This window comes from Musca domestica, unplaced genomic scaffold, assembly GCF_030504385.1.
Source record: "Musca domestica strain aabys unplaced genomic scaffold, Musca_domestica.polishedcontigs.V.1.1 18, whole genome shotgun sequence".
NCBI lineage: Eukaryota > Metazoa > Arthropoda > Insecta > Diptera > Muscidae > Musca > Musca domestica.
This window is the reverse complement of record NW_026712238.1, coordinates 1,104,263-1,121,562: the sequence shown is the minus strand read 5'-3', so window position 1 is coordinate 1,121,562 and position 17,300 is coordinate 1,104,263. Positions and strand designations below refer to the sequence as shown.

General features: G+C 35.4%; 2 non-coding genes across 2 annotated transcripts; one reads left to right on the top strand and one right to left on the bottom strand.

Moving 5' to 3' along the window:
- Positions 1–464: 464 nt before the first annotated feature.
- TRNAR-CCU (transfer RNA arginine (anticodon CCU)) lies at positions 465–537 on the bottom strand. Its single transcript has one exon. It is a non-coding gene; the product is annotated as a tRNA-Arg (tRNA).
- Positions 538–9,780: 9,243 nt separating this feature from the next.
- On the top strand, positions 9,781–9,853 carry TRNAR-CCU (transfer RNA arginine (anticodon CCU)). The gene has a single exon. It is a non-coding gene; the product is annotated as a tRNA-Arg (tRNA).
- The last annotated feature ends 7,447 nt before the right edge of the window (positions 9,854–17,300 follow it).

Here is a 17,300-nt window from a genome sequence, read left to right as displayed (position 1 = left end):
GGTATAGGGTGCAAAGCCGTTATTTTGCTGACTGTTTTCAATGCTAAACAAACTGGGGCTATACACATTTTATACGCCCACTTCAATATTTCCGGAAACTAGGATGATTAAAGCAGAGAGTAAGGAGTTGCAAAAGAATGATAATCTTAGAATACCTTTATACCATATAAGTATAAACATACTCCATTAGGATTTTTTATGAATTTATTATGACATTACGTATTCGTCATATACGGAAAATAATATTATCCAAGTAAATTTTATTCATTTATTTGAAATTTTGTATTTGTAATTTAACTTACCTGCAGATATCGTCTTTTTACATTGGAAATCTGAAAAAAATCAAAAAAGAAATAGGCGTTAATAATGTTGTGTTGTTTTAAATACAAAAGCTAATGTCTGAGTTAACAAATTATTTCTACCTAATCCAACTCGTAAAACATCAGAAAAAATCAATTTCCTTTTACCCCAGATGGGACTCGAACCCACAATCCCCGGCTTAGGAGGCCGATGCCGTATCCATTGGGCCACTGGGGCGATTGATATGAGTGTAGCAAAAACTCATGGGTACATGTATGTTTATGGGTGTGTGGTGTTTATCAATGTGAATTTTCTTGGCATATGTTTTTCTTTTTAATTTCAAGAAAATTTTGTTTTTCTTTTTAATTTCAAGAAAATTTAAAAATCACATGTGTTATTTAAGTTCGTTATCATTGCGTTTATGAGAAATGGGTTTCCAAATAAAAACCCATAAAAACGCTCAGCAAAAATTTTAAAATAAGAATGATCACTGTTTAATTTCCGATAGTTACAAACGGCATGAAAATCTTGATATACCCTCCTCACTTTCGAAAGGTCTTACAATCCGGCTTCTTAAACAATTATCTTAATAGCTTAAATATTTTTAGAACATTTTTCTGACAAAGATTTAAGTAGACATTACGAGCAACAAATACCAAAATCTTGTATTTTCAAAAAATAATTATTAAAAATCCACGTCTTGAAAGCTCTTCAGAAAATGTTCTTAAAAAATTTACGTCTTGAGGGCTCTTCAGAAAATATTCTTTAAAAAATCTATGTCTTGAAGGCTCTTCAGGAAATATTCTTTAAAAAATCCACGTATCGAAAGCTCTTCAAAAAGTATGAAAACAGATATAAAAATTAAAAAAGCAATAAAGTATTTCCCACTTTGTATAGAGTGGTGAAGATACACTTTCAATATTTTTTATACAAATCAAAATTATTTTGATTTTCTCTGCCTAAAAATTAGATCTATAACTTGCTGAAATTTGGAGTATTATAAATTCTGATTTTTGAGGGGGAGGAAAAAGACCTATTTTGAACCAAATCGGCTATTTCTTCGCTTTCTATAAATATATGATTTTAATTCTAAAATTATATGATTTCCAGAGTTGAATATTTCTCTGAATGAATTAAACCACAAAATCCAACTATTGAAAATAACTGTTGTCTAAATATCAAAATTTATACTGTTATCGTTAGTTAATTGTAAACGTATATATAAATATTTTTATTACTAAATTACCGGAAGAAAACAAAAAAAAACCTGTACTGTAATAAAAACCAATAATTAGAGAAAACAATTATATGAAATGAAAAAATGAAAATAAAAACAATTCCTTGAATTTGATATTTTTAATAGAAACCAAAATAAAACTAAATAAATAAACAAATTTTACCTATTTTTCTTATTTGTGTAAATGTTAATTTAATATAGAAAAAACTGAGAAGATTACTGAGAAAAACAAAAACATTTAACGATAATTTTTAGTATAGCAACAAGAAAAAACATATGACAAAAACAAAAACTAGAAAGAAAGAAATAAAACAAACAAAAAGAACAGAAACAAAAAACCTAAATCAAATTACAATTATTTTAGTAATGAATGTCAACAAGAAAAATCAATACGAATAACAAAAAAAAAACAAAACTAACAATAAAAAAATGATTATTTCATAAAATCAGACAAAAAAACTTAAAACAAGGAGAAAAGAGAAACCAAAACCAATTCGAGGCATCAGAAAAAAAGACATTTTGAAAAAAAAGAAATGAAGCTGAAACCCGTGACGAATATCATGAAAAATGATTTTAGTAATGATTTCTTGTGTACAAAGATGTATGAGGGCGTTCGAAATTTAATTATTAGTCGATTGATTAGAAACCAAAAAAAAATGCTGAGAACATATTTATTTGAAAGTGAAAAACAAAACGATGAAATAAAATTGTGAAATACGGAAAAAAAGAAGAAATATAATTTTTTGTGCAATATAATTGTAAATAGTTATGAAACGATAGAAAGTGAATGGATAAAATAAAGGTAAAATTTAAAAAATATATATTTCATTTCATCGTGAGTCTTATTCTGAAGTCCTGCAAAAATTTTAAATGTGGTAAGTATGGCCTCAAGTATTTAATATTTAAATTAGAAAGGGGAAGATAAATATGTTGTTGATGATTTTTTTTTGGAAACTCCTACTAAAGAGTACTAAATCTTATAAGACCAGTGGTAAAATTACGAAATTTGGTATACAGAAATTCTATTTAAAAATCGTACGTTTTGAATACTAAAAGAGCGCCAAATTTAAGGAAGTTGAGCTAGAATTCAGATATGTAGCTTAAAGTCACTTATTGTGAAAGTAGTCGAAAAAGCCAAGGTTTATTACAATTTGTACTAAAATTGTACTCGAATGCACTAAATCTTAGAAAATTCTGAAAATACTTTTTTGGAACTACGTTATGTTTTTAATGAGTCAGAATTTTGAAATTTAACATACAGGTCTTGTTAAGGGCGAAGTATGGGATGAGAAATGGAAAATCATTTTAATAGGTACTAAGTTTTTCATGGTCTATAATACCATTGAAAAACTGTAATATGTTTGATGAGTCGGCTAAAGGCAAAAATAATTTTTTTTATAATATCCTCAGCCATATGGCTAGAAGGGGTATATATCTTTCGATACGGCCAAAACGTGCCGAATCGAAATAGCGGTTTTAGATCCAAGGTCACTTTGCAACAAATCCGTTTCAGGACATTTGAAGTCGACTTAGCGCCGCCCGTACCTCGTAATATTTTTCGGAGATGGGCAATATCGGTCCACTCCTTCTGGTACCTCCCTTAAAAAAGGTCGAAATTTTCAAAAAAAAGATGCATACCCCCAGCCAATGTAAGATTATCTTAAATTATTTTGACTTCTGTTATGCTTATTCAAATTTTTAAGCCCTTAGGAGTATTTTTCGCAGGAATGGGCCCAATATCGTATCGGGCCCAAATAAATATAATATAAATATTGCGACGTGCCAGGTTTGGACTATAACGACTACTTCCTTCACTTTAAATGAGATATGCGATAATTTTTAGATGATGATAAAATGTGCGTGAGATTCCAGTCGACGGATTCCATTCCTTTCATTTTCCTACTTCATCTAATACAGATATAAATATTGGTATGGGCAAAATTAATAGGCAAGAAAATCGAACATTTAAATCCAATTTTATGCGAAATCAGAAATTCCATATTCATCACAGGTTTCTGGTCGAGAGAAAAATTTAAAAATACCAAGTTGTAAAGAATCGCTGATTTGTTTCACAAGAATTGGAAACTGTGATCCTTTGAGGGTGAGGTACCCGAAGGAGTCTTCACAACAGATCTTGTGTTAGTAGACATTTTTGTATGTGTGAAATTTTGAAGAGAGTTGGATGTGTATTTCACTTCCTTTCGGCGATTTTTTAAAACCTTGAACCCTATGTGGGGGAGGTATCAGAAAAATGGTCAGATCTCTATCATCTTTAAAAGAGATACTGTGTTGATATAAATATTGACATGTACCAAGTCTGAAATAGAATCGGATGTTAAATTCGCTTTTTATGAGCTTCATGGATATTCAAAATTTTGAACCTTTATGGGGGAGGTAACAGAAGGCGTGGACCGGTACATTCCATCATAGCAACAAGTCTTGTGTTAGTAGAAATAATGGGATGTGTTAAATATAAATAGAACGTTATGCTTATTTCGGATTTTATAAACGTTTTGGTTATTCAAAACTTTGACCCTTTCTGGGGGAGGTACCAGAAGGAATAGTTCGATCTCTACCGTTCTTGTAACAGATCCTGCGTTAATAGAAATATTCAGATGTGCCAAGTCTAAATTGAATCGGATGTTAATTTCCCGTTTTATGAAATTAATGAATATGCAAAATTTCGACCTTTTCTTGGGGAGTGGACCGATATTGTCCATTTTCGCACCTGAAATAGCACTGATGTAAATATTAGGATTCGCAAAGTTGAAGCAAGATCCGATTATAGTTTCTCTTTCTGTGCAGAAAATAATTTATTGAAAATATCGAGGAACCAGGAGGAGTGGACCGAGATATTTAATTTTAACGCCAGAATTTAGGTTAATAAAGATATTGGGATGTATTGTGGATGTGTGACAATTAAGCTCTTACACCACATTTTATAAGAGTTATAATTATTCAAAATTTTGACCCTTTGTGGGGGATGTACTTGATAGAAAGGAACGATATTGTCCATTTTGCAAAGTTGGAGCAAAATCGAATTATCGTTTCTCTTTCTGTGCAGAAAATATATATTTTTTTAATTTCGACATTTTGTGGGAGAGGTACTAGAAAGTGGACCGATATTGTCCATCTCCGAACTCAAATATTACAAATACAGGGTGAAATAAAAAAACTGAATGAAAGCAAAATATGTCGGAAATAGCATCAAATTTTAGAATAAGTTAAGATTTGTTCGAATTGGTCATCTTTGGCACGAATTTTGGCCTTCAAACGGCCAATAAAACCGTCACACGCTGCCCGAATGCTGCTCTGCGGTATTTTGGCCCATTCCCGGCGAAGCGCTTGCTTGAGGTGATCGACAATTTGGTATATTTTAGTGCCAAACTTGCATTCCAAAATAATCCAGACACAATAGTCCAACGGATTGGTATCCGGAGATTTTGGTGGTTATTGTGCGCTGGAAATGAATCGAGGAACCCTCCAGAATATTTTCGCGTTAATATTCGGCATTTATTATAAAGCCACGGTCGAATAATACGAGCGGAGAGCAATCCTCGGCTGTTATGGCGGCCAACACCATCACCATGGCCGGCGTTTGAGTTCTGGTGGCCAACCGAAGGTGTACATTTTTAGCTGACCTCTTTGGCAACGAATGTTTTCTCATCGGAGAAAACCAAATTCGGCAGTTCACCACTTTCGACCAAGCGAAGCAGCTCTTTTAAGTCTATTTTCTTTCTTTCACTTGCGGTGTAAGTTCTTGCACTTTTTGGAATTTCAATGGCTTTGCCCCGAACTCATTTTTCAATATTTGCCGAGTGGAATAAAGCGATATGTTCAGCTCACAAGCCATTTTTCGGCCACTGCGACGCGTGTATCGATCAAGTCGCTTCTTGATTTTTTGAACCATTTCTGCTGATGTTGCTGTTTTCTTCCGTCCACTTCATTGACGTCGGGTTACGCTACCAGTATCACGGTAACGAGCGATGGTACGAGACACAAAAGTTTTATTCACATTTAAATGCTGAAGTGCTCTAACGATAGCCACTTGTGGTTTTCCAGGCAAATATAAAGAAATCACACTATCACGCTTGAATTCCATCACGAATAACTTTTTTCTGGAAAATTCTCACCAAAATGCTATTGTACGCTTGTAACCAATATAGCCACCTCACTCTGTATGTATGTCAGTACGTCTGTCTGTCCGTCCATGTATTCTTGTAAACACAATACAGGTCGCATTTATTATCCGATGGAGATGAAATTTTCCTAACAATATTTGTTTATCCCAAGGACGAACCCTATTGCGATTGGTGATAGTCGGATCAGATTTATATACAGATCCCATATATATCTTCAACCGATTTCAGGTTTATTGTGAAAATAATGGCTAATGCCAGCCCAAATGGAGTGAATTTCGGGACGTACGTTTTGTGGAAATCGGCTACGATACATATTTTTTTAATATAATCTTTCTCGAAGTGATATCCAACACTCTTTAGCAATGTTATTTGGTATAAAATATAAAAATGCCTCCGTCAAATTTATTGAAAACCGATTCAGAATTGGAAACTATAACTGATATTGATAGGTGGTATGATCTACTTCAAATAATTTTTTTTTTACGGGAGCTTCTAATAAATATGGGTGTCAGAAAGTTGGCCCCGGCCGACTTATGACTCTTCCTTACTGGTTCATATTTACTCCAATTCCACCAACATGCAATTTAACAGTACAATATTTAGTAGCTTTTAGTACAATGTTTTTACAATTTTCCTGGACTCAACCTTCGTAAAAATAGTGTCCTATCTGAGAAATATTAGCATTTCTCCGAGAAAATGTGGCATTTATGTTTTCAGATTGACATTTTTGCAGTCATTACAGTGGCATACAGACGGTTCCTCCCAATATTCGATATTTTCATGATATTAGCGACATTATTTACCGGAATTATTTCAAATTTCGTATTTGAAAATCGTAATGAGTACTACAGCCTATGACAAAAATTTTTGTATGCAGGTCCACGACTTCGTAAAGCCCCCATATAACAGTACCTCCCGATGGTCGATATTTGGATGATTTCAGCAATATTATTAACCGGAATCGTTTAAGATTTCGTATTGGAAGATCTTAATGGGTACTACAAGCTATGACAAAAAATTTTGTAAGCAGGTCTACGTCTTCATATAGTCCCCATATAACTATAGTCAATTAAGTGGTAGTTTTGGGATTTTTTTGAAAATTGTCAAGTTCTTTCGAAATGGTGGAGAGTATTAAAAGTTCAGCCGGCCGAACTTTGCTACTTTTTTACTCGTTTTAACTTTACACTCTAAATTTAAGAATTATTGTTCTACTCGTATTGTTCTACTACGTGTACATTTTTGCCACTTCGCCAGATAAAGTTAAATATCAATTTTTGAATCCTAGCTTTAAAAATAGAAATATTCGAAACCAGCACTTAATCTTTGTCTGTTAGCAATGGTGACCCATATGCGAGATTTGAAAAGTTTAGCATGAAAATAGCATACTCGGCACAACATTTTGGAATAGGGTATAAATATAGCAGCAGCCAGATGTACTGTAGCAGATTTAGATTCCACAAAAAATTTTTTGGCTGCCTAAAGCATAAAAAAATATCCACACCCACCTACATATCATGAGAAACATTACAAGCCTCTATATACTTACAATCCTAAAACGCTACATTTTTTCTTTACTTCTCGACACTTTCGCAATCCCAAGACATTTCTATGTAAATTCCGTTTTATCAGACATTTCCAGTGAAAAAAAAAATAAAATAAATGAAAAAATGCATCGATCAGAGTAAGTCACTCCGGCCACATCTTTAATGAATTAACATTCATTTAAAGAACAGCGGGAACAAAGCGAAGCAGTGATAACAGTAAGAAAGGGTTAAATAATAATTTACTTATTCACTTCAATTTATAATCTGACGATAATCATCGGCGATATTTAACTGTTTTTCAGTTGTTTTTCCATTGCTTTTCCGGCGAATCGCATGACATATTTACGTGGAAAACACCCACAATGGCTGGCACCTCTCAGAAGGATATAAAAACAACGATGCTCAGAATGACATCGTAAAAAAAAGAAATAAACCACATTGGTTGCGACCAAAGAAAGGAAGAACCCATGGTGTAGCATCCACAAACAACAGATGATAAAAAAAAAAAAAAAAACTGTAAAAAGGGGTCTTAAACAGGATTAAAATGCGATTGTGTTAACTAAAAAATGTGAAAACAGAGTCCTCGGTTTTTGTTTTGTTTTCCCTGCCGTGGCAACGCAGATAAAAAAGCCACGTCAAATGCAAATTGAATGGCCAAAGAATGGAAGATAGATACGCGGTGACCAAACCTTGGCTCTATCGACGGAAAATAGTGTAATGGTCATAAAGGCGTAAACATGAAACGGAAAAAACAAATGTATGGAAATAAATTTGGCAGTTTTTCTTTTTAGTTATTAATCGGATTTGGTTGTATCTGTATGTTTTCTTAATGGTTTTGAAAAAAAAGAACAGAATTATGAACATAATTGAGACAAGGCAAATGGACAAATAATTAAGGACTAGAGTAACCAAAAATAGAATGTAAAATATTTATTAAATACTTTTTATAAAAAAAAATGAATAAATAAATTTAATGCGAATATCTGAGGGAATTCTAATGGCGTACAAAATCAAAATCCCTTGAAAATACTCAAAGTTCGTTCGAGGTACCGAATATAGGAAATGTTATATGAGGGGATATATACAACACCCATCCATATGTCTAGAGAGGGTATATATCATTTGATACGGTCAAAATATGTCTAGTCAAAATAACGGTTTTAGACCCTAGGTCTCTTTGGACCAAATCCGTTTCAGGACATTTGAAGTCGATTTAGCAATGTCCGTCCGTCCGTCTGTCTGTCTGTTTGGTGCGCACGATAATTCTCGCAGGGAGTATCCGATTTGGTCCCAACTTGGAACATCGTAATATTTTTGTCAAACATAGATCGAGTTCGGAAATGGGCAATATCGGTCCACTCCTTCTGGTACTTCCCCCACAAAAGGTCAAAATTTTCGATTTTGCTCCATCTTTGCAAATACTAATATTTGCGTCAGTGCTAGGTCAGGTGCGAAAATGGACAAGATCGGTACACTCCATTAAGTACATCCCCCACAAGGGGTCAAAACTGTGAACAATTACAACTCTCATAAAATGTGGTGTAAGAGTCTGATTGTCTTCATATTTCATACATCCCGATATGTTTATCAACCCAAGGTCTGATGTTAAGATGGAATACATCGGTCCGCTCCTTCTGGTGTGGTGGTGAAAGGATAATCCGATTTTGCTCCAACTTTGCAAATCCTAATATTTGCGTCAATGCTAGGCTAGAAAAATATTTTCTGCACTGAAAGAGAATGCTCTAATTTTGCAAATCCTAATATTTGCGTCAGGTCGAAAATTAAAAAAAAATATATATTTTTTGCACAGAAAGAGAAACTTTTTACCGATTTTGCTCCACCTTTGCAAATTCTAATATTTCCGTCAGTGCTAGGTCAGGTGCGAAAATGGATTAGATCGGTACACTCCCTTAAGTAAATCCCCCACCAAAGGTCAAAATTTTGAACAATTACAACTAACAATAATAAGATTTTGTTCAAGGTGCGAAAATGGACAATAGCGGTCTACTCCATCAAGTATTTCCCCCACAAAGACCCAACATTTTGAATAATTACAACTCTTATAAAATCCGATTATCTCTAAATTACACATATCCTATTATTTTCATTAACCCAAGGTCTGGTGGAATATATCGGTCCACAATATGTTGACTTTTTTAATGTATTGTAATATATTGTGGGGAAGGTACCAGAAGGAGTTTACCGAAATATGTCATAGTTGTGTGAAGCTCAAAGAAACATCGATTAATTATTTTGTATTTTATGGGACTTTAAACTATTTAAAATGTTGGCCCCTTGAGGGAAAGGTATCAGTTATCGAGAGTTATATAGACGGGCACCGCTAGATCGACTCCAAATATCTTGAAACGGAGTTCGTCCAAAGAGACCTAGGATCTAAAACTAGTATTTCGATGAGGCACGTTTTGGCCTAATGATATATTTCCTCTGTAGAGATATGGCAGCGTACAACAAATATGTACATAACCATGGACATGAATTAATATTTGTTTGTTGTTTGCAGCAAATTGTATGAGTTGTTGCTATTATCATAACAAATGCCCCAGTGGCCCAATGGATACGGCATCGGCCTCCTAAGCCGGGGATTGTGGGTTCGAGTCCCATCTGGGGTAAGGAGAATATAGATAATTTTTTAATGTTTTATGCCTTATTTCAATCAATCTCCGTGAAATATTTCGGGAGATTTAAGTAAAATGCTGGTCTATTTTAATTTAACATATTGCGAGTCATACTGAGTGTTGATGTGACCCAATATACAGAAAAGTGGGTCTTGGGTAAATGTGTCAATTGATTTGCCGAGAGATATAAAGCTTCAACATGATTTTTAAAAATGCTAAAATTTTTAGGAAAGGCTCCCAAAGGCGAGTTCTGATAATGCTGCACAAAACCTAAGACACACAAAGTTTAATTAACCGAATATCACCTTCGCTTTCTATGAAATACATTACATTTTTTTTTTTTTTTTACATTTGTATTTTTTTCTCTGAGACACAAATTTCCAATTTTATAGGAGCCATTATAATTCAAAATGATGACCTTTTGAGGAGGGGGTGGCATGAGATGTAAGAAGTAGTAGGCTATTTTTCTATATTTGTACTTAAGAGCTGGGTTGTAAACTCACAGTAGAGTTTTTTTCCCTCCGACTCCGAATATATTTCCTTCATCTAGATAATCATTTTTGTTGGATTTCTTTTGGGGAAAGAGAGTTCTGAGAGTGAACTATTTTTTTATTCCTCTACATACAATGGAGGGTATATTAAAATTATGATTCCGCATGCATATCTTATCCCTTAGGGTCATGTTTGCTCACGTTTTCGAAAATACCGGAATGTATTTGGATGAATTAAGTTTTAAATTCGGTGCATAGAGGTTATATTTCGTGGACCAGAGAATTGTTTAATAGGTCCTTGGTTCTTATATCCCCAAAACCCGATATTAGGGGTTTTAGGAATTTAAGCCACATGTTCAAACGGCGGTAGGTCGTACTGGGTTCTGTATCCGCTGTCAGAACATTGTCTTTATAAGTCCGCAATACCTTTCGATATTCGGTAATCTGATAATTTTAGCCACATTTTTTAGCCCACTTTTTCTAACACCCCCCATAGAGCGGTACCTCCGAATTCTAAATATTTTTAACAACTTTTTCAACAAAATGTTAGTTTTGGTGCAGCTTTTATATAAAGGTTGCGTTCACTTTATCCAATTTTGCTGACAATAATGACATTAGCTCGAATAATAAATCCAAATACTTTTAGAAGTCCAGCCGAATATAAGGCTTATTTACTTACTGGAGAGAATTTTTGTAATTGTGAAGACCTTACGAGAAATCTAAGGCTTATTTACTTACATTGACAGCGGGAATAATGGCTTACAGGTAACTGAAAGATTACATTTGCTCCTTTAATGTGGCTTGAAAATCCATTTTGTTTGGATAATCTCTAAAACAGCCCAGTACTTTATCTTTAAATTTCAAGTTCAGCAATGCTAGATTTTCCAAGCCGTTAAAAAAATTGGCCTGGAATCCCAGTCTAAAAAAGGCCCAACTTGTCAGCCCTTATCACTGGTAGATCTAACATTGACAATAATATTGAAGAGACCCAGACGAGGATTTGAATTTTTTCTAGAGTTATTATTGTGGAGGAGGTACCAAAAGAAGTGGTCCAAAATTGTCCATTTGTGGACATGACCTAAGTCCGATATAAATATTAGCTTGTGCTAAATTTGGACTGCGGGAATACTCCCCGTATCAGATATTCACACTTCCTTTAATATAGACAAACTTATTGGAATAAGTTAAGTTTGAGGAAAATCAAACACTGATTTCATACTTCACAAAGTTTATTATTCAAACGATATTTTTTAACCTTAAGATAAGCCAAGTTACGCAATCTCAAAAAAGTTTATGGTGGTCAAAGTACAATTTTCTTTGATTATTTTAAAAAAAAATTCTTTTAGTCATTTCCATATTAAATTCATTTCTTATGCAGTTTGTACATATATACTACTTAACAAACTTACCTATTTGAGTTCATGACACGATGTGTATGGCCATTGTGGAAGAATCTGTTAGAAGAAACCGCAAATGAGGAAAATTAGTTGACTTTCAAAGAAAATTAATTGCAACTGCAATTATGAGTGTTTAACTGCGGTTGTTCGTGCCGATACAACCGCTAATATTGTTTATCGGCTGAATGGTGTTAATTGTACAATGTATCGTAAATTAATATAGGATGGTATAAAAATGGAGGATAAATTAGAGAATTACATTAAATTTTAAAACTCAAACTACAAGCAGAAGTGTAGAAAAATTTAAAGAAGTATATATTAAATTGCTTCTAAAAACCGCAACATACACCTATATGTAAAAAAACTGGTATCAATTGGCCATGGGGCATACTTTAAAATCTGATAGAAATATAGTTGCAGGATTTCAGAGGATGTCAAATTATAACCTTATTTCCTGAGAATAACAAACTAAATAATTAGTTTTCTCGAAAACTATTTTGCTAATCTAAATTTCTTCGAAATTTTTCAAATTTTCAGAAATTTATGTTGTTATTGCTTCCACCACCATTAGCTGAAAATGCTGCGCTTGCCACCATCCACAAATGCAATCAAATTTCATTAATTTCACAGAATGATAATTTCACATCAAATATTTGAATACATCTTCATTCCACCCAGCTCGCAGTTGCTTAGTGTTGCTGAGTCAGCAGCCAACTTGACAAACCAAAATGTATTTAAATATGAATAACTCACCACCACCCTGGCGTGTCGGAGTGCGGTTGCATATTTTGCATTTGGTATTCCCGGTATTAATTTGCATTGGTGTTTTGATAGTTCCCGCTTATATTCGAGTTGTTAATTAGGTGTAGGTGTTGGGAGATTTAACCTAAACATAAACACACAAACACACAATAGAGAAAATAATGACAATGAAAAAGAATAAATGTTGGTGACAATTTTTGACGAGGATATATATAAGAAATGGGATGCAAGTGAATAGAATCTAACCTGAAGAGAGAGGGAGAAAAATAGTCCTTTTGAAGACTGATGATGAGATCTTCGTATACACACTAGAAAAAGTTCCTTTAAGACATCCGATCTTTATTGAAAAACCAAATAGGCCAGCGTTAGCAGAGAACTACTCCTCCCCAGAGACTAGATCACTCCTCTCTAAAAATGAACTAAAGCTTTGAGTCTCTTCTCTGTATAGAAATGCTTTCTTCAATAGAGGACAGTTGAGAATAGGTTGAACCAGATAGTATTTTCCCTCCAAAGGCGAGTTCAGGCATAGAATATCTCCACACTATAGATCAGCTGAAAAAGTGAGCCCTTTAAGATAAGTTGAAGAGAGATCATCCTGTCTAAAGACAACTGAAGTGAGGCTTTCTTAAATATAACAGGGAATCTCAATAGACAAGTTGATGAAGCAGACAGTCTTTATGGAGAAGCTGCCGTAGGGACTCTCCAAAGACAATTTGAAGCAGGGAACGTCTCCATAGACGAGCTGAGCTGTGGAGCAGAAGCCTACATAGGGAAGCTCTGAAGAAAAAGTATCCATAGACGTATTGGCGAGAGAGCAATAGCAAATTGTAGAGCTGAGTTCTCCATAGGCAAATTGTGAAGAAAGAGACGAGTTGTAGAGCGGGAAGTCTTCAAAAACTATTTGTTAAGCTAAGAGTTACCGTAGTAGATCTGTGGACCAGTAGTATACGTAGGCGAGCATTTGAGTCAGAATAGACTAATTGGAGAGCAAGGAGGATCAATAGAAATGTTATGAATCAGGGGTCTATATACGACCTGTGGAGTAAAAGTCTACATAGGTGAGCTGTGGAGAAGGGAGTCTTTAAAGACGAAGAAAAACAAAGCCAAGTTTTGAACTAGAGGTCTGCAGACGAGATGTAAGGCAGGAAATCTCCTGGAGAGGGGTGTCTCTAAAGAGGAATTGGTAGCAAGGAGTCTCAGTGTGAGTAGGGGTTTCCATAGACAAGTCGTGAACCAAGGGTCGGTAGACGAGCTGTGGAGAAGTCAGTCTTCAAATACTAGCTATGAAGCAAGGAATCTCCAAAGGTAATCTGTGGAGCAGAAGTTTTAATAGGCGAGCTGTGGACCGAGGATTGTAGACCAGGTGACCGTTGTAGACAAGCTAAATTAACGTCTCTCAGTAGAGGATCTGAAGGTCTCTTCTCTGAATGACCCGTAGGTTTCTTTCATCGATGACACATAGAACTCTTCTCTTACGACACTTTCAGTATTGAGCCTTATGTCTCTTCTATAAATGAGCTCTAGCTCTCTTCTATAGATGAGCCTTAGGTTTTTTTCTTTATGTGAGCCTTAGGTCTCTTCGATAGATGAGCCTTAGGTCTCATAGATAGATGAATCTCTTCGATAGATGAATCTCTTTGATAGATGAGCCTTAGATTTCTTCGATAGATGAGCCTTAGGTCTCTTCTATAGATGAGCATTAGGTCTCTTCTATACATGAGCCTTAGGTCTCTTCTACAGATAGGTCTCTTCTAAGGATGAGCCTTATGATGAGACGTTGGTCTCTTCTATAGATGAGCTGTAGGTCTCATAGATGAGCCTTAGGTGTATTCTATAGTTGGACCTTAGGTCTCTTCTATAAAAGAATTTTTGGTATCTTCTATAAATGAGCCTTTTATAGAGAATCCATGGGTCTCTTTTATAGATGAGCCTTCTATAGAGAAGCCTTAGGTCTCTTGATTGAGATGAACTCTAGGTATCCGTTCAATAGATGAGCAGAAGTTCTCTCTCCACAGATTAAGAGAAGGTCTCCCTCTACAGATGAGATGAAGGTCTCTCGCTAGAGATGAGCTGAAAAAAATTTCGGAAGCTGCTGCAGCTGTAAATGTGGAACTCATATTTCTTTGCATTACCATACCACCCTCGTTGTCTCAATTTGGTCCATTTGTATGCGCCACCTTAGTTCAGCATTTATTTAATTTCTGTTTTAGGTGTTCTCGTGGCGATATCCTGCTGTTGTTATGTTTACCACTTGTCACACTAACACATGCACGGACACACACAAGTTATTTAAAATGAATGCAAATGTGGCAATGGCGCGCGTGTGTGTATGTGTGTGTTGCTGGCAAGTGCTGTACAACATAAATTTGCAAACGATTTGCAAGTCGCCGAATTAAATTTTATTTGTTGTTTACCCTGCACCCATTTGACATTCTGAGCTTTGCTAAATTTATTTGAATACTCAAGTGTAAGTGTATGAGTGTCTGTTTCGCGGCACTGAGTGCGCGATCGTTGTTTATTTATGAATATGTGTAAGCGTTGGCGGACCGAGTTTATTAGTATTTGTGCGGGTGGTCGTCGGATGGTTGGGTTGCTGGGTTTAGAGATGTGTTTATGCTCGGTACATATTTTGAATGTTTACACAGTGCCTATGGCATATTTCTTGTTGTTATCATTGTTGGTGGTGTTGTTGTTATTGTTGTTATCACTGTTGTCTATTTCCACCATTCGAGGACATGTGTAGAATTGTATTTATATATGAGTATGAGGAGAACACATATGTCGACGATGTCATTTGTGTGTGTGGTTGACTTGATTGTAATTTATGTTGTTAACCTTGTGCCTTTAGCTATTAACAGCGGCTTATTTTAGCAAATATTGTTTGGCAAAAAGAAAATCATAATTTGTTGGTGGAAAATTGAAGCAAAATTAAAAATAAATAAATTGTGGGGAATACAAGACGTAATGAAAATAAGTAATTTGAAAGGAATAATTGCGGGATATCAATGAGACATTCAGGATAAAACGTAAAATGATGAATAAACCTTTCGTGTCTCGCACCATCGCTCATTACCGTGATACTGGTACCGTAGTCCGACGTCAAGGAAGTGGACGGAAGGGAAAACCACGGCAACATCCCAGAAATGGTTCGAAAAGTAAAGAAGCGACTTGATCGAAACCCGCAACGCAGTGGCCGAAAAATGGCTCATGAGCTGAACATATCGCAATATTCCATTTGGCAAATATTGAAAAATGAGCTCGGGGTAAAGCCATTGAAATTCCAAAAACTACAAGAACTTTCACCGCTACAGAAAGAATAACACGAACTCAAAAGAGCTAAAGAGTGCTTCGCTTGGCCGAAAGTGGTGAACTGCCGAATTTGGTTTTCTCCGATGAGAAAACATTCGTTGTCCAGCAGTTTGTAAACAAATAAAATGATCGTCTTTACTTGCCAAAGAGGTCTGCTAAATATGTACACCTTCGGTTGACCACCAGAACTCAAGCGCCGGCCATGGTGATGGTGTGGGCCGCCATAACAGCCGATGGTCGCTCTCCGCTCGTATTAATCGACCGTGGCATCGGAATAAATGACGAATATTATCGAGAAAATATTCTGGAGGGTGTATTAAAGCCTTGGGCACGCAAATATTTTGGCCGCAGATTTTGCAGATTCCAACAGGACTCAGCAAAATCGCACTCAGCACGCGCCACCCAAGAATGGTTAGGAGGTTCATCGCTTAATTTCCAGCGCACAATGGCCTCCAATATCTCTGGATACCAATCCGTTAGACTATTGTGTCTGGAGTATTTTGGAAAGCAAGGGTGGACATTCAAAAATACCAAAGTGTCGATCACCTCAAGCAAGCGGTTCACCGGGAACTGGCCAAAATACCGCAGAGCAACATTCGGGCAGCGTATGACGGTTTCATTGGCCGTTTTAAGGTCATAATTCGTGCCACAGGTGGTCAATTCGAACAAATTTAAAATTATTCTAAAATTTGATGCTATTTCCGACATTTGTTGCTTTCATTCAATAAAATTAAAAATTATGGCATTTGACTTTGTTGCAGTTTTTTTCATCTCACCCTGTATATGTTCAGTGGTGTCTAAGATGGGGTCAAAAAAGGATAAGCTGAAATAACTCCGTCGACTCTCTCAACATCCTCATCCAAAATCAGTTTAGAAAAATTTTAAAAAATCGCAGGGACTGCAGATTTTCCAAAAGCAATATGGTCTTAATATCTTGATAATCGTCCCTATTCATTCCTTGCAAAATCCCAAAGGAACCACAGAGATCCCTTTCTTTGATGGCATCCTCAGGAATAATTTATATTTGCATGAAAACATATGTATGTCTGCCGCACTTCCCTTGTTTGTTTGTTAAAATCATAAATAACCTCCAAAAAATTTGTCTGTATTTTATTTATTCTCGTTAGCCTGCCTGCCTGCTGGCCTGCTCAGACAACTGTTTCAGCCTCGAATTTGATTTTTGTTTGTTTTGTGCTTTGTATTGTCATTTTCATTCAATTCAAGGCCTCAAACGACCGCCCACGCAAAGAACTAAACACGGGGTTGTGTGGTGCGGTTCCAATTTTGAAATTTTGTATTAAATGTATGACAGCGTCCTCGTGCTTTTTTTTGGGGGTTTTCTCTCTCCAACATTTGTTTTGGACAATTTCGTGGCCTGATAATGGTGGTACCGAAAATTTGCAAATTTATTGACATGCGGTTACAATGAATTTTCTATAATCGAAGTGTGGCTGACATCAGCTTGAATGGTTTTGGTCGAAA